Consider the following 27,490-nt stretch of genomic DNA (forward strand, 5'->3'; position numbering starts at 1 on the left):
CCAACTCTGCTTTGCTTCCGAGATCAGACGAGATCAGGCATTTTCAGGGTGGTGTGGCCGTAAGCGTCAGACTGGAGTGGAAACTGTATTTTTATTGCTAGAATAAAGGCATAACTATGGCACCACAACAAGAAGTGACATCACACACTTTTATGACATTTGAATTGTGTTCCAAATATTACATGCAAAGATCAAACAGTGACATATCAAAGAGTACTATGACGTCATAACGGAGTTATTCTCCAAATGTACCACAATGAAATGGAAGTGCAAAAGCTTACAGCACCTGGTATTCCCAGGCGGTCTTCCATTCAAGTACTGACCAGGCCCAACTCCTCTTTGCTTCCGAGATCAGACAAGATCGGGCGTTTTCAGGGTGGCGTGGCCGTAAGCAACAGACTGGAACGGAAATAATATTTTTATTGGTACTGTAAAGGCATTAATATGGCACCAGGATGAACCAGAACAAGAAGTGACATCACACACTTTTATGACATTTGAATTGTGCTCCAAATATTACATACAAAGATCAAACAGTGACATATCAAAGAGTACTATGACATCATAATGGAATTATTCTCCAAATACCCCACACTGAAATGGAAGTGCAAAAGCTTACAGCACCTGGTATTCCCAGGCGGTCTTCCATTCAAGTACCGAACAGGCCCAACTCTGCTAGGCTTCTGAGATCAGACGGGATCGGGCGTTTTCAGGGTGGTATAGCTGTAAGCGTCAGACTGGAAGGGAAATTGTATTTTTATTGCTACTGTAAAGGCATAAATATGGCACCAGGATAAACCACAACACGAAGCGACATCAGACATTTTATGACATTTGAATTGTGCTCCCAATATTACAATCAAAGATGAAACAGTGACATATCAAAGAGTGCTATGAGATTATAACAGAATTATTCTCCAAATATCCCACACTGAAATGGACGTGCAAAAGCTTACAGCACCTGGTGTTCCCAGGTGGTCTCCCATTCAAGTACTGGACAGGCCCAACTCTGCTAGGCTTCCGAGATCAGACGGGATCGGGCGTTTTCAGGGTGGTGTAGCTGTAAGCGTCAGACTGGAACGGAAATTGTATTTTTATTGCTAGTGTAAAGGCATAAATATGGCACCAGGATGAACCACAACACGAAGCGACATCAGACAAGTTTATGACATTTGAATTGTGCTCCAAATATTACAAACAAAGATGAAACAGTGACATATCAAAGAGTGCTATGAGATTATAACAGAATTATTCTCCAAATATCCCACACTGAAATGGACGTGCAAAGGCTTACAGCACCTGGTGTTCCCAGGCGGTCTCCCATTCAAGTACTGACCAGGCCCAACTCTGCTAGGCTTCCGAGATCAGACGAGATCAGGCGTTTTCAGGGTGGTGTATCCGGAAGCGTCAGACTGGAACGGAAATTGTATTTTTATTGCTAGAGTAAAGGCATAACTATGGCACCACAACAAGAAGTGACATCACACACTTTTATGACATTTGAATTGTGTTCCAAATATTACATGCAAAGATCAAACAGTGACATATCAAAGAGTATTATGACATCATAACGGAGTTATTCTCCAAATGTACGACAATGAAATGGAAGTGCAAAAGCTTACAGCACCTGGTATTCCCAGGCGGTCTCCCATTCAAGTACCGAGCAGGCGCAACTCTGCTAGGCTTCTGAGATCAGACGGGATCGGGCGTTTTCAGGGTGGTGTAGCTGTAAGCGTCAGACTGGAACGGAAATTGTATTTTTATTGCTAGTGTAAAGGAATAAATATGGCACAAGGATGAACCAGAACAAGAAGTGACATCACACACATTTATGACATTTGAATTGTGCTCCAAATATTACATGCAAAGATCAAACAGTGACATATCAAAGAGTACTATGACATCATAACGGAGTTATTCTCCAAATGTACCACAATGAAATGGAAGTGCAAAAGCTTACAGCACCTGGTATTCCGAGGCGGTCTTCCATTCAAGTACCGAATAGGCCCAACTCTGCAAGGCTTCTGAGATCAGACGGGATCGGGCGTTTTCAGGGTGGTGTAGCTGTAAGCGTCAGACTGGAAGGGAAATTGTATTTTTATTGCTACTGTAAAGGCATAAATATGGCACCAGGATGAACCAGAACAAGAAGTGACACCACACACGATTATGACTATTGAATTGTGCTCCCAATATTACATACAAAGATGAAACAGTGACATATCAAAGAGTGCTATGAGATTATAACAGAATTATTCTCCAAATATCCCACACTGAAATGGACGTGCAAAAGCTTACAGCACCTGGTGTTCCCAGGTGGTCTCCCATTCAAGTACTGACCAGGCCCAACTCTGCTTTGCTTCCGAGATCAGACGAGATCAGGCATTTTCAGGGTGGTGTGGCCATAAGCGTCAGACTGGAGTGGAAACTGTATTTTTATTGCTAGAATAAAGGCATAACTATGGCACCACAACAAGAAGTGACATCACACACTTTTATGACATTTGAATTGTGTTCCAAATATTACATGCAAAGATCAAACAGTGACATATCAAAGAGTACTATGACGTCATAACGGAGTTATTCTCCAAATGTACCACAATGAAATGGAAGTGCAAAAGCTTACAGCACCTGGTATTCCCAGGCGGTCTTCCATTCAAGTACTGACCAGGCCCAACTCCTCTTTGCTTCCGAGATCAGACAAGATCGGGCGTTTTCAGGGTGGCGTGGCCGTAAGCATCAGACTGGAACGGAAATAATATTTTTATTGGTACTGTAAAGGCATTAATATGGCACCAGGATGAACCAGAACAAGAAGTGACATCACACACTTTTATGACATTTGAATTGTGCTCCAAATATTACATACAAAGATCAAACAGTGACATATCAAAGAGTACTATGACATCATAATGGAATTATTCTCCAAATACCCCACACTGAAATGGAAGTGCAAAAGCTTACAGCACCTGGTATTCCCAGGCGGTCTTCCATTCAAGTACCGAACAGGCCCAACTCTGCTAGGCTTCTGAGATCAGACGGGATCGGGCGTTTTCAGGGTGGTGTAGCTGTAAGCGTCAGACTGGAAGGGAAATTGTATTTTTATTGCTACTGTAAAGGCATAAATATGGCACCAGGATAAACCACAACACGAAGCGACATCAGACATTTTATGACATTTGAATTGTGCTCCCAATATTACAATCAAAGATGAAACAGTGACATATCAAAGAGTGCTATGAGATTATAACAGAATTATTCTCCAAATATCCCACACTGAAATGGACGTGCAAAAGCTTACAGCACCTGGTGTTCCCAGGCGGTCTCCCATTCAAGTACTGACCAGGCCCAACTCTGCTTAGCTTCTGAGATCAGACGAGATCAGGCGTTTTCAGGGTGGTGTGGCCGTAAGCGTCAGACGGAAGCGGAAAGTGTATTTTTATTGCTAGAGCAAAGGCATAACTATGGCACCACAACAAGAAGTGACATCACACACTTTTATGACATTTGAATTGTGCTCCAAATATTACATGCAAAGATCAAACAGTGACATATCAAAGAGTACTATGACGTCATAACGGAGTTATTCTCCAAATGTACCACAATGAAATGGAAGTGCAAAAGCTTACAGCACCTGGTATTCCCAGGCGGTCTTCCATTCAAGTACTGACCAGGCCCAACTCCTCTTTGCTTCCAAGATCAGACGAGATCGGGCGTTTTCAGGGTGGTGTGGCCGTAAGCGTCAGACTGGAACGGAAATAATATTTTTATTGCTACTGTAAAGGCATAAATATGGCACCAGGATGAACCAGAACAAGAAGTGACATCACACACGTTTATGACATTTGAATTGTGCTCCAAATATTACATGCAAAGATCAAACAGTGACATATCAAAGAGTACTATGACATCATAACGGAGTTATTCTCCAAATGTACCACAATGAAATGGAAGTGCAAAAGCATACAGCACCTGGTATTCTCAGGCGGTCTCCCATTCAAGTACTGACCAGGCCCAACTCTGCTAGGCTTCTGAGATCAGACGAGGTCAGGCGTTTTCAGGGTGGTGTGGCCGGAAGCGTCAGACTGGAACGGAAATTGTATTTTTATTGCTAGAGTAAAGGCATAACTAGGGCACCACAACAAGAAGTGACATCACACACTTTCATGACATTTGAATTGTGTTCCAAATATTACATGCAAAGATCAAACAGTGACATATTAAAGAGTATTATGACATCATAACGGAGTTATTCTCCAAATGTACCACAATGAAATGGAAGTGCAAAAGCTTACAGCACCTGGTATTCCCAGGCGGTCTCCCATTCAAGTACCGAGCAGGCGCAACTCTGCTAGGCTTCTGAGATCAGACGGGATCGTGCGTTTTCAGGGTGGTGTAGCTGTAAGCGTCAGACTGGAACGGAAATTGTATTTTTATTGCTAGTGTAAAGGAATAAATATGGCACAAGGATGAACCAGAACAAGAAGTGACATCACACACGTTTATGACATTTGAATTGTGCTCCAAATATTACATGCAAAGATCAAACAGTGACATATCAAAGAGTACTATGACATCATAACGGAGTTATTCTCCAAATGTACCACAATGAAATGGTAGTGCAAAAGCTTACAGCACCTGGTATTCCGAGGCGGTCTTCCATTCAAGTACCGAATAGGCCCAACTCTGCAAGGCTTCTGAGATCAGACGGGATCGGGCGTTTTCAGGGTGGTGTAGCTGTAAGCGTCAGACTGGAAGGGAAATTGTATTTTTATTGCTACTGTAAAGGCATAAATATGGCACCAGGATGAACCAGAACAAGAAGTGACACCACACACGATTATGACTATTGAATTGTGCTCCCAATATTACATACAAAGATGAAACAGTGACATATCAAAGAGTGCTATGAGATTATAACAGAATTATTCTCCAAATATCCCACACTGAAATGGACGTGCAAAAGCTTACAGCACCTGGTGTTCCCAGGTGGTCTCCCATTCAAGTACTGACCAGGCCCAACTCTGCTTTGTTTCTGAGATCAGGCGTTTTCAGGGTGGTGTGGCCGTAAGCGTCAGACTGGAGCAGAAAGTGTATTTTTATTGCTAGAATAAAGGCATAACTATGGCACCACAACAAGAAGTGACATCACACACTTTTATGACATTTGAATTGTGTTCCAAATATTACATGCAAAGATCAAACAGTGACATATCAAAGAGTACTATGACGTCATAACGGAGTTATTCTCCAAATGTACCACAATGAAATGGAAGTGCAAAAGCTTACAGCACCTGGTATTCCCAGGCGGTCTTCCATTCAAGTACTGACCAGGCCCAACTCCTCTTTGCTTCCGAGATCAGACAAGATCGGGCGTTTTCAGGGTGGCGTGGCCGTAAGCGTCAGACTGGAACGGAAATAATATTTTTATTGGTACTGTAAAGGCATAAATATGGCACCAGGATGAACCAGAACAAGAAGTGACATCACACACTTTTATGACATTTGAATTGTGCTCCCAATATTACAATCAAAGATGAAACAGTGACATATCAAAGAGTGCTATGAGATTATAACAGAATTATTCTCCAAATATCACACACTGAAATGGACGTGCAAAAGCTTACAGCACCTGGTGTTCCCAGGCGGTCTCCCATTCAAGTACTGACCAGGCCCAACTCTGCTTTGCTTCTGAGATCAGACGAGATCAGGCGTTTTCAGGGTGGTGTGGCCGTAAGCGTCAGACGGGACCGGAAAGTGTATTTTTATTGCTAGAGTAAAGGCATAACTATGGCACCACAACAAGAAGTGACATCACACACTTTTATGACATTTGAATTGTGTTCCAAATATTACATGCAAAGATCAAACAGTGACATATCAAAGAGTACTATGACGTCATAACGGAGTTATTCTCCAAATGTACCACAATGAAATGGAAGTGCAAAAGCTTACAGCACCTGGTATTCCAAGGCGGTCTTCCATTCAAGTACTGACCAGGCCCAACTCCTCTTTGCTTCCGAGATCAGACAAGATCGGGCGTTTTCAGGGTGGTGTGGCCGTAAGCGTCAGACTGGAACGGAAATAATATTTTTATTGCTACTGTAAAGGCATAAATATGGCACCAGGATGAACCAGAACAAGAAGTGACATCACACACGTTTATGACATTTGAATTGTGCTCCAAATATTACATGCAAAGATCAAACAGTGACATATCAAAGAGTACTATGACATCATAATGGAATTATTCTCCAAATACCCCACACTGAAATGGAAGTGCAAAAGCTTACAGCACCTGGTATTCCCAGGTGGTCTTCCATTCATGTACTGACCAGGCCCAACTCCTCTTTGCTTCCGAGATCAGACAAGGTCGGGCGTTTTCAGGGTGGTGTGGCCGTAAGCGTCAGACTGGAACGGAAATAATATTTTTATTGCTACTGTAAAGGCATAAATATGGCACCAGGATGAACCACAACACGAAGCGACATCAGACATTTTATGACATTTGAATTGTGCTCCCAATATTACAATCAAAGATGAAACAGTGACATATCAAAGAGTGCTATGAGATTATTACAGAATTATTCTCCAAATATCCCACACTGAAATGGACGTGCAAAAGCTTACAGCACCTGGTATTCCCAGGCGGTCTTCCATTCAAGTACCGAACAGGCCCAACTCTGCTAGGCTTCTGAGATCAGATGAGATCAGGCGTTTTCAGGGTGGTGTGGCCGTAAGAGTCAGACTGGTGCGGAAAGTGTATTTTTATTGCTTGAGTAAAGGCATAACTATGGCACCACAACAAGAAGTGACATCACACCCTTTCATGACATTTGAATTGTGTTCCAAATATTACATGCAAAGATCAAACAGTGACATATCAAAGAGTACTATGACATCATAACAGAGTTATTCTCCAAATGTACCACAATGAAATGGAAGTGCAAAAGCTTACAGCACCTGGTATTCCCAGGCGGTCTTCCATTCAAGTACCGAACAGGCCCAACTCTGCTAGGCTTCTGAGATCAGACGGTATCGGGCGTCTTCAGGGTGGTGTAGCTGTAAGCGTCAGACTGGAACGGAAATTGTATTTTTATTGCTACTGTAAAGGCATAAATATGGCACCAGGATAAACCACAACACGAAGCGACATCAGACAAGTTTATGACATTTGAATTGTGCTCCAAATATTACAAACAAAGATGAAACAGTGACATATCAAAGAGTGCTATGAGATTATAACAGAATTATTCTCCAAATATCCCACACTGAAATGGACGTGCAAAAGCTTACAGCACCTGGTGTTCCCAGGTGGTCTCCCATTCAAGTACTGACCAGGCCCAACTCTGCTAGGCTTCCGAGATCAGACGAGATCGGGCGTTTTCAGGGTGGTGTGGCCGTAAGCGTCAGACTGGACCGGAAATTGTATTTTTATTGCTAGAGTAAAGGCATAACTAGGGCACCACAACAAGAAGTGACATCACACACTTTTATGACATTTGAATTGTGTTCCAAATATTACATGCAAAGATCAAACAGTGACATATCAAAGAGTATTATGACATCATAACGGAGTTCTTCTCCAAATGTACCACAATGAAATGGAAGTGCAAAAGCTTACAGCACCTGGTATTCCCTGGCGGTCTCCCATTCAAGTACCTAACAGGCCCAACTCTGCTAGGCCTCTGAGATCAGACGGGATCGGGCGTTTTCAGGGTGGTGTAGCTGTAAGCGTCAGACTGGAAGGGAAATTGTATTTTTATTGCTACTGTAAAGGCATAAATATGGCACCAGGATGAACCAGAACAAGAAGTGACACCACACACGTTTATGACTATTGAATTGTGCTCCCAATATTACATACAAAGATGAAACAGTGACATATCAAAGAGTGCTATGAGATTATAACAGAATTATTCTCCAAATATCCCACACTGAAATGGACGTGCAACAGCTTACAGCACCTGGTGTTCCCAGGTGGTCTCCCATTCAAGTACTGACCAGGCGCAACTCTGCTTTGCTTCCGAGATCAGACGAGATCAGGCGTTTTTAGGGTGGTGTGGCCGTAAGCGTAAGACTGGAACGGAAATTGTATTTTTATTGCTAGAGTAAAGGCATAACTATGGCAACACAACAAGAAGTGACATCACACACTTTTATGACATTTGAATTGTGCTCCAAATATTACATGCAAAGATCAAACAGTGACATATCAAAGAGTACTATGACATCATAATGGAATTATTCTCCAAATACCCCACACTGAAATGGAAGTGCAAAAGCTTACAGCACCTGGTATTCCCAGGCGGTCTTCCATTCATGTACTGACCAGGCCCAACTCCTCTTTGCTTCCGAGATCAGACAAGATCGGGCGTTTTCAGGGTGGTGTGGCCGTAAGCGTCAGACTGGAACGTAAATAATATTTTTATTGCTACTGTAAAGGCATAAATATGGCACCAGGATGAACCACAACACGAAGCGACATCAGACATTTTATGACATTTGAATTGTGCTCCCAATATTACAATCAAAGATGAAACAGTGACATATCAAAGAGTGCTATGAGATTATAACAGAATTATTCTCCAAATATCCCACACTGAAATGGACGTGCAAAAGCTTACAGCACCTGGTGTTCCCAGGTGGTCTTCCATTCAAGTACTGACCAGGCCCAACTCTGCTAGGCTTCCGAGATCAGACGAGATCAGGCGTTTTCAGGGTGGTGTGGCCGTAAGCGTCAGACTGGAAGGGAAATTGTATTTTTATTGCTAGAGTAAAGGCATAACTATGGCACCACAACAAGAAGTGACATCACACACTTTTATGACATTTGAATTGTGTTCCAAATATTACATGCAAAGATCAAACAGTGACATATCAAAGAGTACTATGACATCATAACGGAGTTATTCTCCAAATGTACCACAATGAAATGGAAGTGCAAAAGCTTACAGCACCTGGTATTCCCAGGCGGTCTCCCATTCAAGTACCGAGCAGGCGCAACTCTGCTAGGCTTCTGAGATCAGACGGGATCGTGCGTTTTCAGGGTGGTGTAGCTGTAAGCGTCAGACTGGAACGGAAATTTTATTTTTATTGCTAGTGTAAAGGCATGAATATGGCACCAGGATGAACCACAACACGAAGCGACAATCAGACAAGTTTATGACATTTGAATTGTGCTCCAAATATTACATACAAAGATCAAACAGTGACATATCAAAGAGTACTATGACATCATAATGGAATTATTCTCCAAATACCCCACACTGAAATGGAAGTGCAAAAGCTTACAGCACGTGGTATTCCCAGGCGGTCTCCCATTCAAGTACCGAACAACCCAACTCTGCTAGGCTTCTGAGATCAGACGGGATCGGGCGTTTTCAGGGTGGTGTAGCTGTAAGCGTCAGACTGGAAGGGAAATTGTATTTTTATTGCTACTGTAAAGGCATAAATATGGCACCAGGATAAACCACAACACGAAGCGACATCAGACATTTTATGACATTTGAATTGTGCTCCCAATATTACAATCAAAGATGAAACAGTGACATATCAAAGAGTACTATGACATCATAACGGAGTTATTCTCCAAATGTACCACAATGAAATGGAAGTGCAAAATCTTACAGCACCTGGTATTCCCAGGCGGTCTCCCATTCAAGTACCGAACAGGCCAAACTCTGCTAGGCTTCTGAGATCAGACGGGATCGGGCGTTTTCAGGGTGTTGTGGCCGTAAGCGTCAGACTGGAGCGGAAAGTGTATTTTTATTGCTAGAGTAAAGGCATAACTATGGCACCACAAGAAGTGACATCACACACTTTTATGACAGTTGAATTGTGTTCCAAATATTACATGCAAAGATCAAACAGTGACATATCAAAGAGTACTATGACATCATAACGGAGTTATTCTCCAAATGTACCACAATGAAATGGAAGTGCAAAAGCTTTCAGCACCTGGTATTCCCAGGTGGTCTCCCTTTCAAGTACCGAGCAGGCGCAACTCAACTAGGCTTCTGAGATCAGACGGGATCGTGCGTTTTCAGGATGGTGTAGCTGTAAGCGTCAGACTGGAACGGAAATTGTATTTTTATTGCTAGTGTAAAGGAATAAATATGGCACAAGGATGAACCAGAACAAGAAGTGACATCACAAACTTTTATGACATTTGAATTGTGCTCCAAATATTACAATCAAAGATGAAACAGTGACATATGAAAGAGTGCTATGAGATTATAACAGAATTATTCTCCAAATATCCCACACTGAAATGGACGTGCAAAAGCTTACAGCACCTGGTGTTCCCAGGTGGTCTTCCATTCAAGTACTGACCAGGCCCAACTCTGCTAGGCTTCCGAGATCAGACGAGATCAGGCGTTTTCAGGGTGGTGTGGCCGGAAGCGTCAGACTGGAAGGGAAATTGTATTTTTATTGCTAGAGTAAAGGCATAACTATGGCACCACAACAAGAAGTGACATCACACACTTTTATGACATTTGAATTGTGTTCCAAATATTACATGCAAAGATCAAACAGTGACATATCAAAGAGTACTATGACATCATAACGGAGTTATTCTCCAAATGTACCACAATGAAATGGAAGTGCAAAAGCTTACAGCACCTGGTATTCCCAGGCGGTCTCCCATTCAAGTACCGAGCAGGCGCAACTCTGCTAGGCTTCTGAGATCAGACGGGATCGTGCGTTTTCAGGGTGGTGTAGCTGTAAGCGTCAGACTGGAACGGAAATTTTATTTTTATTGCTAGTGTAAAGGCATGAATATGGCACCAGGATGAACCACAACACGAAGCGACAATCAGACAAGTTTATGACATTTGAATTGTGCTCCAAATATTACATACAAAGATCAAACAGTGACATATCAAAGAGTACTATGACATCATAATGGAATTATTCTCCAAATACCCCACACTGAAATGGAAGTGCAAAAGCTTACAGCACGTGGTATTCCCAGGCGGTCTCCCATTCAAGTACCGAACAACCCAACTCTGCTAGGCTTCTGAGATCAGACGGGATCGGGCGTTTTCAGGGTGGTGTAGCTGTAAGCGTCAGACTGGAAGGGAAATTGTATTTTTATTGCTACTGTAAAGGCATAAATATGGCACCAGGATAAACCACAACACGAAGCGACATCAGACATTTTATGACATTTGAATTGTGCTCCCAATATTACAATCAAAGATGAAACAGTGACATATCAAAGAGTACTATGACATCATAACGGAGTTATTCTCCAAATGTACCACAATGAAATGGAAGTGCAAAATCTTACAGCACCTGGTATTCCCAGGCGGTCTCCCATTCAAGTACCGAACAGGCCAAACTCTGCTAGGCTTCTGAGATCAGACGGGATCGGGCGTTTTCAGGGTGTTGTGGCCGTAAGCGTCAGACTGGAGCGGAAAGTGTATTTTTATTGCTAGAGTAAAGGCATAACTATGGCACCACAAGAAGTGACATCACACACTTTTATGACAGTTGAATTGTGTTCCAAATATTACATGCAAAGATCAAACAGTGACATATCAAAGAGTACTATGACATCATAACGGAGTTATTCTCCAAATGTACCACAATGAAATGGAAGTGCAAAAGCTTTCAGCACCTGGTATTCCCAGGTGGTCTCCCTTTCAAGTACCGAGCAGGCGCAACTCAACTAGGCTTCTGAGATCAGACGGGATCGTGCGTTTTCAGGATGGTGTAGCTTTAAGCGTCAGACTGGAACGGAAATTGTATTTTTATTGCTAGTGTAAAGGAATAAATATGGCACAAGGATGAACCAGAACAAGAAGTGACATCACACACTTTTATGACATTTGAATTGTGCTCCAAATATTACAATCAAAGATGAAACAGTGACATATGAAAGAGTGCTATGAGATTATAACAGAATTATTCTCCAAATATCCTACACTGAAATGGAAGTGCAAAAGCTTACAGCACCTGGTATTCCCAGGCGGTCTTCCATTCAAGTACCGAACAGGCGCAAATCTGCTTTGCTTCCGAGATCAGACGAGATCAGGCGTTTTCAGGGTGGTGTGGCCGTAAGCGTCAGACTGAAGCGGAAAGTGTATTTTTATTGCTAAAGTAAAGGCATAACTATGGCACCACAACAAGAAGTGACATCACACACTTTTATGACATTTGAATTGTGTTCCAAATATTACATGCAAAGATCAAACAGTGACATGTCAAAGAGTACTATGACATCATAACGGAGTTATTCTCCAAATGTACCACAATGAAATGGAAGTGCAAAAGCTTACAGCACCTGGTATTCCCAGGCGGTCTCCCATTCAAGTACCGAGCAGGAGCAACTCTGCTAGGCTTCTGAGATCAGACGGGATCGTGCGTTTTCAGGGTGGTGTAGCTGTAAGCGTCAGACTGGAACGGAAATTGTATTTTTATTGCTACTGTAAAGGCATAAATATGGCACCAGGATAAACCACAACACGAAGCGACATCAGACATTTTATGACATTTGAATTGTGCTCCCAATATTACAATCAAAGATGAAACAGTGACATATCAAAGAGTACTATGACGTCATAACGGAGTTATTCTCCAAATGTACCACAACGAAATGGAAGTGCAAAAGCTTACAGCACCTGGTATTCCCAGGCGGTCTTCCATTCATGTACTGACCAAGCCCAACTCCTCTTTGCTTCCGAGATCAGACAAGATCGGGCGTTTTCAGGGTGGTGTGGCCGTAAGCGTCAGACTGGAACGGAAATAATATTTTTATTGCTACTGTAAAGGAATAAATATGGCACAAGGATGAAGCAGAACAAGAAGTGACATCACACACATTCATGACATTTGAATTGTGCTCCAAATATTACATACAAAGATCAAACAGTGACATATCAAAGAGTACTATGACATCATAATGGAATTATTCTCCAAATACCCCACACTGAAATGGAAGTGCAAAAGCTTACAGCACCTGGTATTCCCAGGCGGTCTCCCATTCAAGTACCGACCAGGCCCAACTCTGCTAGGCTTCTGAGATCAGACGGGATCGGGCGTTTTCAGGGTGGTGTAGCTGTAAGCGTCAGACTGGAAGGGAAATTGTATTTTTATTGCTAGTGTAAAGGCATAAATATGGCACCAGGATGAACCACAACAGGAAGTGACATCACACACGTTTATGACATTTGAATTGTGCTCCAAAAATTACATACAAAGATCAAACAGTGACATGTCAAAGAGTACTATGACATAATAACGGAATTATTCTCCAAATATCCCGCACTGAAATGGAAGTGCAAAAGCTTACAGCACCTGGTATTCCCAGGCGGTCTCCCATTCAAGTACCGAGCAGGCGCAACTCTGCTAGGCTTCTGAGATCAGACGAGATCGTGCGTTTTCAGGGTGGTGTGGCCGTAAGCGTCAGATTGAAACGGAAATTGTATTTTTATTGCTAGTGTAAAGGAATAAATATGGCACCAGGATGAACCACAACAGGAAGTGACATCACACACGTTTATGACATTTGAATTGTGCTCCAAAAATTACATACAAAGATCAAACAGTGACATGTCAAAGAGTACTATGACATAATAACGGAATTATTCTCCAAATATCCCGCACTGAAATGGAAGTGCAAAAGCTTACAGCACCTGGTGTTCCCAGGTGGTCTCCCATTCAAGTACTGACCAGGCGCAACTCGGCTAGGCTTCTGAGATCAGACGAGATCGGGTGTTTTCAGGGTGGTGTAGCTGTAAGCGTCAGACTGGAACGGAAATTGTATTTTTATTGCTAGAGTAAAGGCATAACTATGGCACCACAAGAAGTGACATCACACACTTTTATGACATTTGAATTGTGTTCCAAATATTACATGCAAAGATCAAATAGTGACATATCAAAGAGTACTATGACGTCATAACGGAGTTATTCTCCAAATGTACCACAATGAAATGGAAGTGCAAAAGCTTACAGCACCTGGTATTCCCAGGCGGTCTCCCATTCAAATACCGAGCAGGCGCAACTCTGCTAGGCTTCTGAGATCAGACGGGATCGGGCGTTTTCAGGGTGGTGTAGCTGTAAGCGTCAGACTGGAACGGAAATTGTATTTTTATTGCTACTGTAAAGGCATAAATATGGCAAAAGGATGAACCACAACACGAAGCGACATCAGACAAGTTTATGACATTTGAATTGTGCTCCCAATATTACAAACAAAGATGAAACAGTGACATATCAAAGAGTGCTATGAGATTATAACAGAATTATTCTCCAAATATCCCACACTGAAATGGACGTGCAAAAGCTTACAGCACCTGGTATTCCCTTTTTCTTTTTCTTTTTCTCTTTTTTTTTTTTTTTTTTTTTTTTTTTTTTTTTTTGTTGTCTTGTCCAGCATTTAAGCAAGCAGACTGATGTTCTGGATGCTGTGTTCTGCTGAGCAAATTTATTTTGCCAAGGGGAACTTTTGTAGATGTAATGATCCCCTTGTATTTCTTGATTCTTATTTTATTTTTCAATTTGTTTTGGATAATAGCTTGTATTACAGAGTTTATGCTGCTGGACCCGACCGGAAAGGACAGGAAAGGGGCAGAAAGAGAACAGAAAAGAGAACATAAAAAAACTAAAAGAAAACAAAAGAAAGAGATCAATGCATACATGTATATGCACATACATACCCACCTACATATATATGTATATACACTCGCACATACATTATATATATATACATATACACATACATACACATGCATACACACACATGTACACATACATGCATACATAAAGATAGATATACATACATACACATATATATATATATATATATATATATATATATATATATATATATATATATATATATATATATACATATATACACATATACATACTCACATACATACACATACATATACATACATACACATACACTCACACATATGCATACATATATACATATCCATACACATACATACATACACATACACATAAGTACACACACATACCCACCCACACACATAAATATATACACCCACACAAGCCAACTCTAGATTCGTGGAGAACAAAACCGTTGACAATCATGAGGACCAGAAACTAGCAAGTTAAGTCAAAAAGACAGAAAGAGAGCTACCTGCTGTTAGTGAATAAACTTGCTGGATGACTCAGTGACTGTGACACATGCAGAACATTCATGCAGAACATTCAGAGTGGAACGTGTTTAGAGAAGAGTGATCATGCCAATGTGACCCCGCCCGCCTACAGCTAGAGGAAGGCCAGGAGAACCCAGAGACCCGGGTAACCGACAGTCACCCCCAGGTACAGATCCCAACCCCCCCACTCCAGAGCCAGCCATGCATCTGCCCAGGAGGTGGCGAAGGAGGTGCCCAACCAGAGTCCCCCGCAGTCAGGGGGAACAGGCCCCAGCAGGCCCAGGCCGGCAAGGGCCGATCCCGCCGGGCACCGGCCACCTAGGGCAGACAGAGCGCAGGCCCCAGGGCCCCAAGAGCCCGTGAGCAGCCCCCCGCCCCCGCAGGACCAGGATCCCCAGACCGCCACCCAGCGGCAGCCAGGTCGCACCCCAGCGCACCAGCTGCGCCCCCGGGTACAGGACACCACCCCCCCACCACCAAACCACACACACATATACATGCTCCCCCAACACACACTCCCCTCACACATATACATGCATACCCCCCCCCGCCCCCCCCAAACACGCACTCCCCTCTCAACCCCCATCCACACAACCCTCTGCAATCCATGCACATCATCCATCACATATACAACCCCACCCCACCTCTACTCACTCACCCATACCAAGTCACACGAACCCCAATCGCCCCCGCCCCCACACACGCTCACCCCCCCCCCCCCCACACACACGCTCACACCCCGCCACCCCATCCCTCTACTTCTACCCAACCACACATGCCCCACCAAATACCCCTCCACCACCCATAGCCCCCCTCCAAACTTCACCCTCACTCACACATCCCATTCCGCATATACACCCCCCCTACACACACACACACACACACACACACACACATACCCTCACTCCTCCAACACAGGCACACCCCAATACAACCCACGCGCCAACATACCCCTCCACACACACATCTACTCATCCTCACACATCCCTATCCCCTACCCACCTATATCCCCAACCCTAATCCCCCCCAGCCATCCCACCATCCATCTGTAACCCCATACACCCACTCCCACACATCCTCACCTCACCCCTCCATCATGTCCCATGTGAGATACCTCAGAGGGGGCAGAGGACAGGATGGCACCGATCAGGGCCCCCATAATTACCGCCCACCACTCCCAGCGTCCCCCCCACCACCCCACAGATGCAGCCGACCCAGCACCCCCCCAGGGCCGGCGACAACCCTCCTACAGCCAGGCCAGCCCAGACTTAGGCCTAATGGACGGCACTCTTCCCCCACCCGTACCCCCCCCCAGTAAAGCCCCGAGAGCAGGGGCATGAGAAGACCCTATCGTCCCTGCCTCCCCCCCGCTTATGACTGATTGTGAAGTATGTATTAGTTGCAATTAAAATTGAGGGAAGTGCCACGCGGTGTTGGGAGAGGGACCACCTAAGCAGCCCCGCCCACCATACACCGCATGCTCTTCCCCCTAATCATGTGAGTTGTCAGTGTTTTGGTGTTTGGTGTCTAAGTGTAATTAAAACTGGGAGGTGAGCCGAGGCTGGGTGCAGCGATCAAGACCACCTTGATGGCCTTTCTCACCACCCAGCGCCACGTGCACACCTCCCAATACCCTGCCTGTGTGTGATGGGGAGCGGGGAGGAAGAGGGGTTGAGGGATTTAAGTCTGGAGGAAAGTGAGCTTTCCTCCAGAAGGTGAGCCGCCCGCGGCACTGGGCATGCCCCCTACTCCCAGGGCCCCCCAAGGACCAGGACAAGCCGGGGACAGCCATCCCCGTAACCAGAGCCTTCGGCGACTCTAACCAGAGAGTCATCACCGACCCAAGAGGGGTCCAACTCACCACATGCAGAAGGGAGGCATGAGGACAAAGAGGAGGCGGGGCGGCAGAAGGGGAATCCCAGACCGATTGTCCACCGCCCCCTCACTCACAGAGGACACCCCCACCTGGGGACATGAAGTCCCCCCTTGTCCACACATCGGCACTTCACACTGTCTCAGCACACACCTACAGCCACACACACACACACTTCCGGACACATTCAGGTCCACCCAGCCACCCGTTCAGCCCACCCTTAAAACCATCCTCCTGACCCCCACGTCACATCCAAATCTCCCCCACTCCCATCCATCATATCTACACTTATCCACCAACCTACCACACACATGCACCACCCAACGTTTTCAGGGTGGCGTGGCCGTAAGCGTCAGACTGGAACGGAAATTGTATTTTTATTGCTAGAGTAAAGGCATAACTATGGCACCACAACAAGAAGTGACATCACACACTTTTATGACATTTTTTATGACATGAATTGTGCTCCAAATATTACATACAAAGATCAAACAGTGACATATCAAAGAGTATTATGACATCATAACTGAGTTATTCTCCAAATATCCCACACTGAAATGGAAGTGCAAACGCTTACAGCACCTGGTATTCCCAGGCATAAAATGAATCAACTGTTCATTCTGAGTGTTTGAGAGGTCAGCAAGACTACGCCAACAATAAGCACTTACTGTCTTCCAAATATCAAGTCAGTGCCTGTGTTAAGGTCATTTTGCAGACCAAATCCTGAAAAACACCATTTGGACCAAAAGCTCACAAGAGAGATAGAAGCACTTATGGTCACTATTCAGCATCAGTGTGTCTGTTTGAGGGATTCTCCATGTAATATCTTCATCAGCTAGCGTTGGTAGAGTTTGTCTTTTTCAACCGTCCCAACAGGAAGCACTTCCTGATTTAAAAAATACAGTTAATGCTCGTGTTGGGCCCATAGCAAGGACCGTTCATCAGACCTCTTTCTTCCATGAAGTCCAGAGCTGCTCTTCTTCCATGTTGTTTCTCACATGCATTTTTCTGATGAGGCTGGTCAAATTTTTATCCTGAATGCTTCCACAAACTCCACCTATTTCTTCCACAAGTTTCTACGATGGGGGTATTGCCCATCAGACGGTCCATCAAGGAACAATGCTGTCATGAAGAATGCAAAACATTAGGTGTTGGTGATTGGTCAATTAGCTTTCAGTGTGTTTACTTCATTAAGATTTGGAACAGACAAGGACACAGTTCTGTGAAACTTTTAACTGGGCACTGTTAAAATATTATTCAATTCAAGATAAAACCTGGATTCAATCCTACTTTCAGATCAACAAGAGTCTGAATCCATAATGGTTCCTGAAAGGATGTCTTTCCACTGTGAGGAAAATGTGCAGTTTTTCTCAAGTCAGGACAGAAAGACACCCCAACTTTCAAGCACTTTCCAACAATTCCTTCAAAGAAAGTGCATAAAGTTGAAGTATATCTCATACTAAAATTTCCAAAGACATATATGACTGAAGAAGACAAATGTCCAGAGGACATATAACTACCCCAGCAAGAAGCACTTACTGCAGCGAGAAACAAAGTCAGTGTTTGTGTCGGGGTAATTATTCTGACCAGATATATAAAGCGTGAAAGTGAATCCTGGACTGCAATCTGTTGAATATAACCTATGCTTTAGTTTCAATTTTACTTTGCATAGTGGACATTGTCACAACCAAGACAACCCCAAAGAGAAGCACTTGTGAAGAAAAGAATCAACAGTGGTTCCTTTGAGGTGATCTGAGAGTGATTTAAGACTAAACATGATCAATCACACTAATATCGTACTAATCATACTAATATGATTTATTTTAATACACAAATGTCCAGAGGACATATAACTACCTCAACAAGAAGCACTTACTGCAGCGAGAAACAAAGTCAGTGTTTGTGTCAGGGTAATTATTCTGACCAGATATATAAAGCGCCGTGTGAATCCTGGACTGCAATCTGTTGAATATAAACTATGCTTTAGTTTCAATTTTTCTTTGCATAGTGGACATTGTCACAACCAAGACAACCCCAAAGAGAAGCACTTGTGAAGAAAAGAATCAACAGTGGTTCCTTTGAGGTGATCTGAGAGTGATTTAAGACTAAACATGATCAATCACACTAATATCGTACTAATATGATTTATTTTAATACACAATTTAGAAATTGTATTGCTGCTGTTGCTAAGCAACACCAAGTAAGTTTCAAGTTCTATACTGACATCATCTGAATGGGTGGAGCTGATTTCTTGCTTTGATGCTCTGTGACATCATTATGACACCTTTTATCCATATACAAGAGGCAAGTTTCCATCTGCAGATCCTGACTACGAAGTGATGGACGACATCCACAATGACTACCTCCTGCATTATTTTCCAGCTGATTTCAAGGATAACGGTAAGTGTATCTCTGCCAAGTACTTCCGTGACTGGAGCGTCAGACTGGAACGGAAATTGTACTTTTATTGCTACTGTAAAGGCATAAATATGGCACCAGGAGGGGGGGGGGGGGGGGGGGGGGGGGGATCTTTTAATATTGACATTCAGGAGATACAATAAAACCAGTATACACAGCACAAAACATCAAAGAAAAAACCAAACACTATTTACAACACAGACACATTCACGTAATACAAACTGACACATACGGGTTATGTACAATAATTACAATTACAAGAACAACAAGACAACACACACAAGGACATGAGGCAGAGGGAACAGACAACAGAACACTAGACAGTTATTTACATTTCAGTTTTTTTTATTTTTTCTTTATTTTTTTATTTTTATTTTTTTTTAATTATTATAATTTTATCGTTTTTCTTTTTGTTCTTTTCTTTTTTCTTCACTTTGTTTTTACTGAACGTGCTTAGTGAATCCAATTTCCTAGGTAAAAGAGTCCGGGATGGGTTGAGCAGATGAGGGGGCAGTGAGTCCATGATTGCCAGGATGGATGTCCTGAAACAGTTCAAATGTTCATGACCAGAGCGTCATTCGGATGGATAGAGAAAAGTGACTGATTGGGAGAGAAGGTAGTGATGAAGCGATGCTCCTCAGCCGAGTGCAGGTGACGCAGGCGGACGGTGAGGAGACGGGTGAAGATGGGCCAGTGGCGTGCGGTGCGGTGGTCAAAGTGGTAGATGTTCCTGACGATGTAGATGGTATACCGGGCTATGGACAGGATGAGATGACAGAGGTGGCGGTTTGCTCCAGAGCGGCTGACGGAGGGCCCAAAGAGGAGAAACCATGGTTCCTGGTCGCCTCCCCCAAGAGAGGCCGGCGGTGGGAGTCTCCAAGACAGTCTCCGGGCGAGCAGATCCTGCACCCGGGTCCAGAAGGGGCGGACGGCCGGGCACGTGACGAAGAGGTGATGGAGATCCTCGTAAGACCCACCACACACCGGACAATCTCTGCCATACCTGTCTGGGTATATAGTGTGCAGTGTAGCGCGCGTGTAAATCAGTCTATGTTTCAATTTGAACTCAAAATTTGCGAGCTGGGGTGAGGTGTACCATTGGAATGTCTTGGCCCAGATGGGTGAGATGTCATGAGTAGGGTATGAACGGAACCAGGCACGTTCAGCTGCAGGAGCCCTGACCACATGAGCCAACAGTAACCGGTAGAAGGTGCGAGTGTGCAGGGAGGTGAAACGCCTGACTGAACCATCAAAATGTATATCAAAATCAAGGGGGGCGAAGCCCACATCAGGAGACGTGCCACCTGTTAGCAGGGTGCCCCACCATCTGAACAGGTGCTCTTTAAATGAGTTTAACAACACCAAAACCGAATTTCTTCTAAACACCACTCCCGACATGACAAATTTTCTACGGACAAATTCAATGTTCCAATCCCCAAAAGGTGAAAAAATATCCTCTACAACTGTTAACCCAGCTCTCTCCATAGACACTCCCATCATCTTTCTCCTCCCTCTGGAGGGAGAAGAGAGGAGGTCTGGATTGAATCGGAGAGGCATTTTACACAAATCAAGCCATGAACCAGGAACTGCCACAGCAAAAGGCCTCAAAGCGGCCCACGCCTGCAAGGCCTCCCTCACAAAGTGTGGGAGGACCCCGAGCACTGGGCTGGGGGGCAACAGACAAAGATTAAATGCACCAAAATTATTCAACACGCTCAGATCCATCAAGAAAAACTCCTTCCAGGGAGCCCGACAGACTGGATCCAGAAATTTTCTGAGCACCTTCAGTCTCAGTGCCTGTTTTTTTAATACTAGATCAATTAAATTCAGACCTCCCTTATCAACATCATTGATCATTACATTGTGTGCGACCAAACAACGACTGTTACCCCAGAGAAACTTGGATAAAATTACAGAAATTCGATTTGCACAGTCACCTGGCAGCTCGCTCACAGTTAGAGCATGGGTCAATTTCGACAGACACAAAGCATTCACTACTAAAACTCTACCTCTAAGTCCCAAATTCTGAAACTTTAAGAAATTTAATTTAGCTACTAATTTTTTGATTAAATCTTCCCACATTTTCCTATTCGTTACACCACCATCCTTACCTACAAGCACCCCTAAGACCCTGTACGTGCTCCCCGCTTTCTGAAGATGCACTGACAAAGGCTGAGGAGTTACGCTACCACAAAATGCAACAGAAGTTTTTTCAAAGTTCATTTTTGCACCCGAGGCCAGACCATAAATGGTCAACACATGTAAGGATGCCTCAAGACTTTCGGTGTCACGCAAAAATAAATTCGTGTCATCTGCAAACTGTAGCACCTTATACTCAGCTCCTGCGGGGGAGAGTATGCCCCTGACACTACACTCTGACATCAACATGGCAGCCAGAGGCTCAGCCACGAGGCTATAAAGAAAAGCAGAGAGGGGGCATCCCTGACGGATAGAACGCTTCACAGGAAAAACATCTGTCATCGCACCATTACATTTGACCTTACTAGAAGCAGATCCATACAATAATCTTATCCAATTAACAAAATTTGAACCAAACCCCATTTTTTCTAATACAGCAAACAGAAAGCTATGCTCCACTCTATCAAACGCTTTATTAAAATCTACGCTTACATGAATACCACCCGTGTCATGCATCACATTCAATAAATATTTTATAGACAAAATTGAGTCCGAGATGTCCCGGCCAGGGACACTGTAAGCCTGGGCAGATAAAACAACCGACTCCATTACACCTCTGATACGGCCCGCTAAAAGTTTGGCAAGAATTTTATAATCCACATTCAATAAGCTGATTGGCCTGTAATTTTCCAATTTATTCCTGTCTCCCTTCTTAAAAACAAGGGACACTACACTCAAAGCAAAGGAACTTGAGGCTCTCCCCTCTCTCTCCATCTCCTGAAAGAGTCGAAGGAGAATAGGCGCCAGCCTGGTTGCGAAGCACCTGTAGAATTCACTGGTGAGCCCATCCTCACCTGGGGCTTTGCCAGTACTGAGGAGCTTTACTGCAGATCTGACCTCCTCCAACACAAGAGGCGCATCACACGCCTCAGCCTCAGCATCTGACAACCTGCCACTTAAAGAATTGACCACCTCATCTAAACGATCTACTAAGACACCCACCAAAACCCAACACATCATCAATATCCGACACCTCCTCTCCCAAATCATTCATCAGTTTTTCAATATACATCTTTTTTTGCCTCACCTTCTCCATTGCGAAGAAAAAACCTGTAGATCTTTCACCCTGCACAGTATACTGCGCTCTTGCACGCAGCATGGCACCTCTACATTTAGAGATTTCAATATTATCCAGCTGAGCTTTAACATCTAAATATTCAGGATTCACTGGACCACTAGTAAAAGCTGACCTACTCACAATGTCCCTCAGCCTATGTTTTAACTGAGTCTCCTCTGCCTTTAACAACCAGTTTTTCCATTTGCTAAAATTTATTGAGAGGCGCTTTATTCTTTTCTTTGCCTCTTCCCACCAGTCCACAATTGACTCAAAACATTCCATTTCCATATCAAAAGAATCAAACAACCTATTCATTCTATTACAATAATTCTCATCTTCAAGCAAAGAATTATTTAAAATCCACAACCCCCCGTTCGCTGCCCTTTAAAAGGGCTAAAATCTACACGCAGTGGAGAATGGTCGCTTAACCAAGTGTCATCATAGAAAACTGAGGCCGTTCGCCTCAAGAAGCCCTCAGACATCAAACATAAATCAATACGGGACTGTTTCAATGCCCCTAAGACAACTTGCCGTCTGGAAAAAACTCTCTTGTTGAAATTCAGAGCTCTCCAGCCTTCAATCATACCATATCGGGACATAAGGTCCAACAAGTGCGTCCTAGACACGTCATTTCTATACACATTACTAACACTTAAGTCTATTTTCATAAGGGCTACATTGAAATCACCAATAACAATAGTTTCTAAATTAACATAAGTAAAGACAGAGGAAAAAAGAGTCTTCCTTTCCTGCTCCTCATTCGGAGCATAAATATTGATAAGCCTAAATGCAAAAGGCTGGACAAAATCAACAACAACAAAAGCACCTTCAGGATCCGCATGGACCAGTGTGGGCGTCCCAAAAAAGTCCGTTTTTACAATAGTAGCCACACCACGCGAAAGTGCAGAGCCAAGAGCACAAAAGACAGTTCCCACGCCCATTGCCTGCACCGCACGCACATGAGATGGCTCCCAATGAGTCTCCTGCAAACACAGCACACCCCAGCTCAATGAGTGGAGCGCACTGTGCATGCGAACGGGGCTCCGCAGCCCACCTGTGTTAAGGGACACAAGGGAAAAAGCCATGAACATGAGGGAGAAGGAGGTGCACACAACGAACATCATTTAGACTTTTTAGAAATCTCTTTCCCATCACTATCACTTAGCCTTTTATTAGACTGCACTTCCAGAACCATCGGTAATTCCTCAGCAGCTCCAGACTTCCCAGAGCTGGATGAAACAGTGGGGGATGCGCCAGAGGCCGGTGTACCGGGCGTAGGGATACGGGACTGATCCCGGGTCGCGCCGCCCGCACCACGAGCACCACGCCCCCGAGACCTGCTCCGTTCCCCAGCCTCATTGACTGCCTTTTTTTGAGCCAGTGTCCTGCTCAGGCTGAATGTCTCCTCCTGAATAGTTGGCTGCGCACTCTCAGTGCTCTCACTGCGCTCACCCAGTCTAGAGAATTGGGCCACAGCTGGCACCAACCTCTCTCCTTCAGAGGTAAAGTGAGGAAGCAGCCCACCACTCATCCTCCTCCCGAGTTCGACCGCCCCCACTGTGGCCTTAGGAGTGAGGTCTTCACAGGCCTCCTCCCCTTGGTCAGGAGCAGAGCACGCGCCCCCCCCCTTCCCAGGCGCCTCAGTACCAGACAAGATGGAGTTTGGAATTACATCCAAGGAGTCAAAAGTGACCAAAGGCTGTGAAGTAGGGCTGGAGTCGTCAGCCGCCTGAACCTCCTCCTGAAATGCACCACCCTGCTCTGCTTCACTCCCACCACTTTCCCCCCCGTGACCCCCGTCCTCATCAGAATCCAACTCACTGCACACACACAGATGCAGGAATGCACGGCAGTCCCTGCACCTTCGCGCCCTCGGCTCCACACACTCACGAGCATAGTGTCCCTGTTTTCCACAATTATTACACAGAAAGTCTGGACAATCACGCAAAATATGGTCAGGCTGCAAACACCCCCTGCACACTCGCACCTGTCGGTCATGTATAACCCGAAAGTAATCCGGGCCTGCAGCTGTGTTGAAGCGGACAGAGTATGGCAGAGACTGTACAGTGTCAGTGAATCTTACCTTCACGTAACGCGTCCCATCCGCCACAGTTGTCCCCGGCCACATTCTCCGCCGCACCTCAGAGACTGCAGAGACTCCCCAGGAGAGGAGCTTCGCAAGAATCTCCTCGTCCTCAATGTAAGCCGGCAATCCCATGAAGGAGACGACCAGCTCATCAACGGAGACGTCACGGGCGTGAACCCTGGCCTCTCCGACGCGAAAACCATCCATCAGCCGCTCCTTTGCTTTTGTGCAGGTGACTGTCAGTTCATACTTTAGCTTGGTAATCTGTCTGCAAGCAATGATTTGTCCACAAACTTCTTTAGCCGCTCTCATGAGCACAATAGGCACCATTTCCTCCACACCCTCAATGTCCAGCACAACAGTTAATTCCTTGTCATATATCCGGTTCCTCTCACTCACATTAAGACCATCCATGTTTTTGTTTTGTCCATCAACCAAAGGAGTAGTCCGGGGGCGAGCAGGGTACGAAGCCATGATTTCCGCCCAAAGAACCAAGGCTCAAAAAGGGAGACACCAAAATCACTCCTCCACAGCAGGAGTGCTGGGAGGAGGAAAAAAACACCAAAAACAAAAATGGGAAACCAAAATAAAATAAGAAACAAAATATAACAGCCACACAAAATAACATCACCTCTCCACTTTCCCTCCAAAACACTTCCTCGTTAGGACACACCCACTGGGCGTTTTCAGGGTGGTGTGGCCGTAAGCGTCAGACTGGAACGGAAATTGTATTTTTATTGCTAGAGTAAAGGCATAACTATGGCACCACAACAAGAAGTGACATCACACACTTTTATGACATTTGAATTGTGCTCCAAATATTACATACAAAGATCAAACAGTGACATATCAAAGAGTACTATGACATCATAACGGAGTTATTCTCCAAATGTACCACAATGAAATGGAAGTGCAAAAGCTTACAGCACCTGGTATTCCCAGGCAGTCTCCCATTCAAGTACTGACCAGGCCCAACTCTGCTTTGCTTCTGAGATCAGACAGGATCGGGCGTTTTTAGGGTGGTGTAGCTGTAAGCGTCAGACTGGAACGGAAATTGTATTTTTATTGCTAGTGTAGAGGAATAAATATGGCACCAGGATAAACCACAACACGAAGCGACATCAGACATTTTATGACATTTGAATTGTGCTCCCAATATTACAATCAAAGATGAAACAGTGACATATCAAAGAGTGCTATGAGATTATAACAGAATTATTCTCCAAATATCCCACACTGAAATGGATGTGCAAAAGCTTACAGCACCTGGTATTCCCAGGCGGTCTTCCATTCAAGTACCGAACAGGCCCAACTCTGCTAGGCTTCTGAGATCAGACGGGATCGGGCGTTTTCAGGGTGGTGTAGCTGTAAGCGTCAGACTGGAAGGGAAATTGTATTTTTATTGCTACTGTAAAGGCATAAATATGGCACCAGGATGAACTAGAACAAGAAGTGACACCACACACGTTTATGACTATTGAATTGTGCTCCAAATATTACATACAAAGATCAAACAGTGACATATCAAAGAGTACTATGACATCATAATGGAATTATTCTCCATATACCCCACACTGAAATGGAAGTGCAAAAGTTTACAGCACCTGGTATTCCCAGGCGGTCTTCCATTCAAGTACCGAACAGACCCAACTCTGCTAGGCTTCTGAGATCAGACGGGATCGGGCGTTTCCAGGGTGGTGTGGCCGTAAGCGTCAAACTGGAACGGAAATTGTATTTTTATTGCTAGAGTAAAGGCATAACTATGGCACCACAACAAGAAGTGACATCACACACTTTTATGACATTTGAATTGTGTTCCAAATATTACATGCAAAGATCAAACAGTGACATATCAAAGAGTCCTATGACGTCATAACGGAGTTATTCTCCAAATGTACCACAATGAAATGGAAGTGCAAAAGCTTACAGCACCTGGTATTCCCAGGCGGTCTTCCATTCAAGTACTGACCAGGCCCAACTCCTCTTTGCTTCCGAGATCAGACGTTTTCACGGTGGTGTGGCCGTAAGCGTCAGACTGGAACGGAAATAATATTTTTATTGCTACTGTAAAGGCATAAATATGGCACCAGGATGAACCAGAACAAGAAGTGACATCACACACGTTTATGACATTTGAATTGTGCTCCAAATATTACATGCAAAGATCAAACAGTGACATATCAAAGAGTACTATGACATCATAACGGAGTTATTCTCCAAATGTACCACAATGAAATGGAAGTGCAAAAGCTTACAGCACCTGGTATTCCCAGGCGGTCTCCCATTCAAGTACCGAGCAGGCGCAACTCTGCTAGGCTTCTGAGATCAGACGGGATTGTGCGTTTTCAGGGTGGTGTAGCTGTAAGCGTCAGACTGGAACGGAAATTGTATTTTTATTGCTAGTGTAAAGGAATAAATATGGCACAAGGATGAACCAGAACAAGAAGTGACACCACACACGTTTATGAAATTTGAATTGTGCTCCCAATATTACAATCAAAGATGAAACAGTGACATATCAAAGAGTGCTATGAGATTATAATGGAATTATTCTCCAAATATCCCACACTGAAATGGACGTGCAAAAGCTTACAGCACCTGGTATTCCCAGGCGGTCTTCCATTCAAGTACTGACCAGGCCCAACTCCTCTTTGCTTCTGAGATCAGACGAGATCAGGCGTTTTCAGGGTGGTGTGGCCGTAAGCGTCAGACTGGAG

The sequence above is a fragment of the Telmatherina bonti genome (genome assembly GCF_933228915.1).
Source record: "Telmatherina bonti genome assembly, chromosome: 11".
Lineage (NCBI taxonomy): Eukaryota > Metazoa > Chordata > Actinopteri > Atheriniformes > Telmatherinidae > Telmatherina > Telmatherina bonti.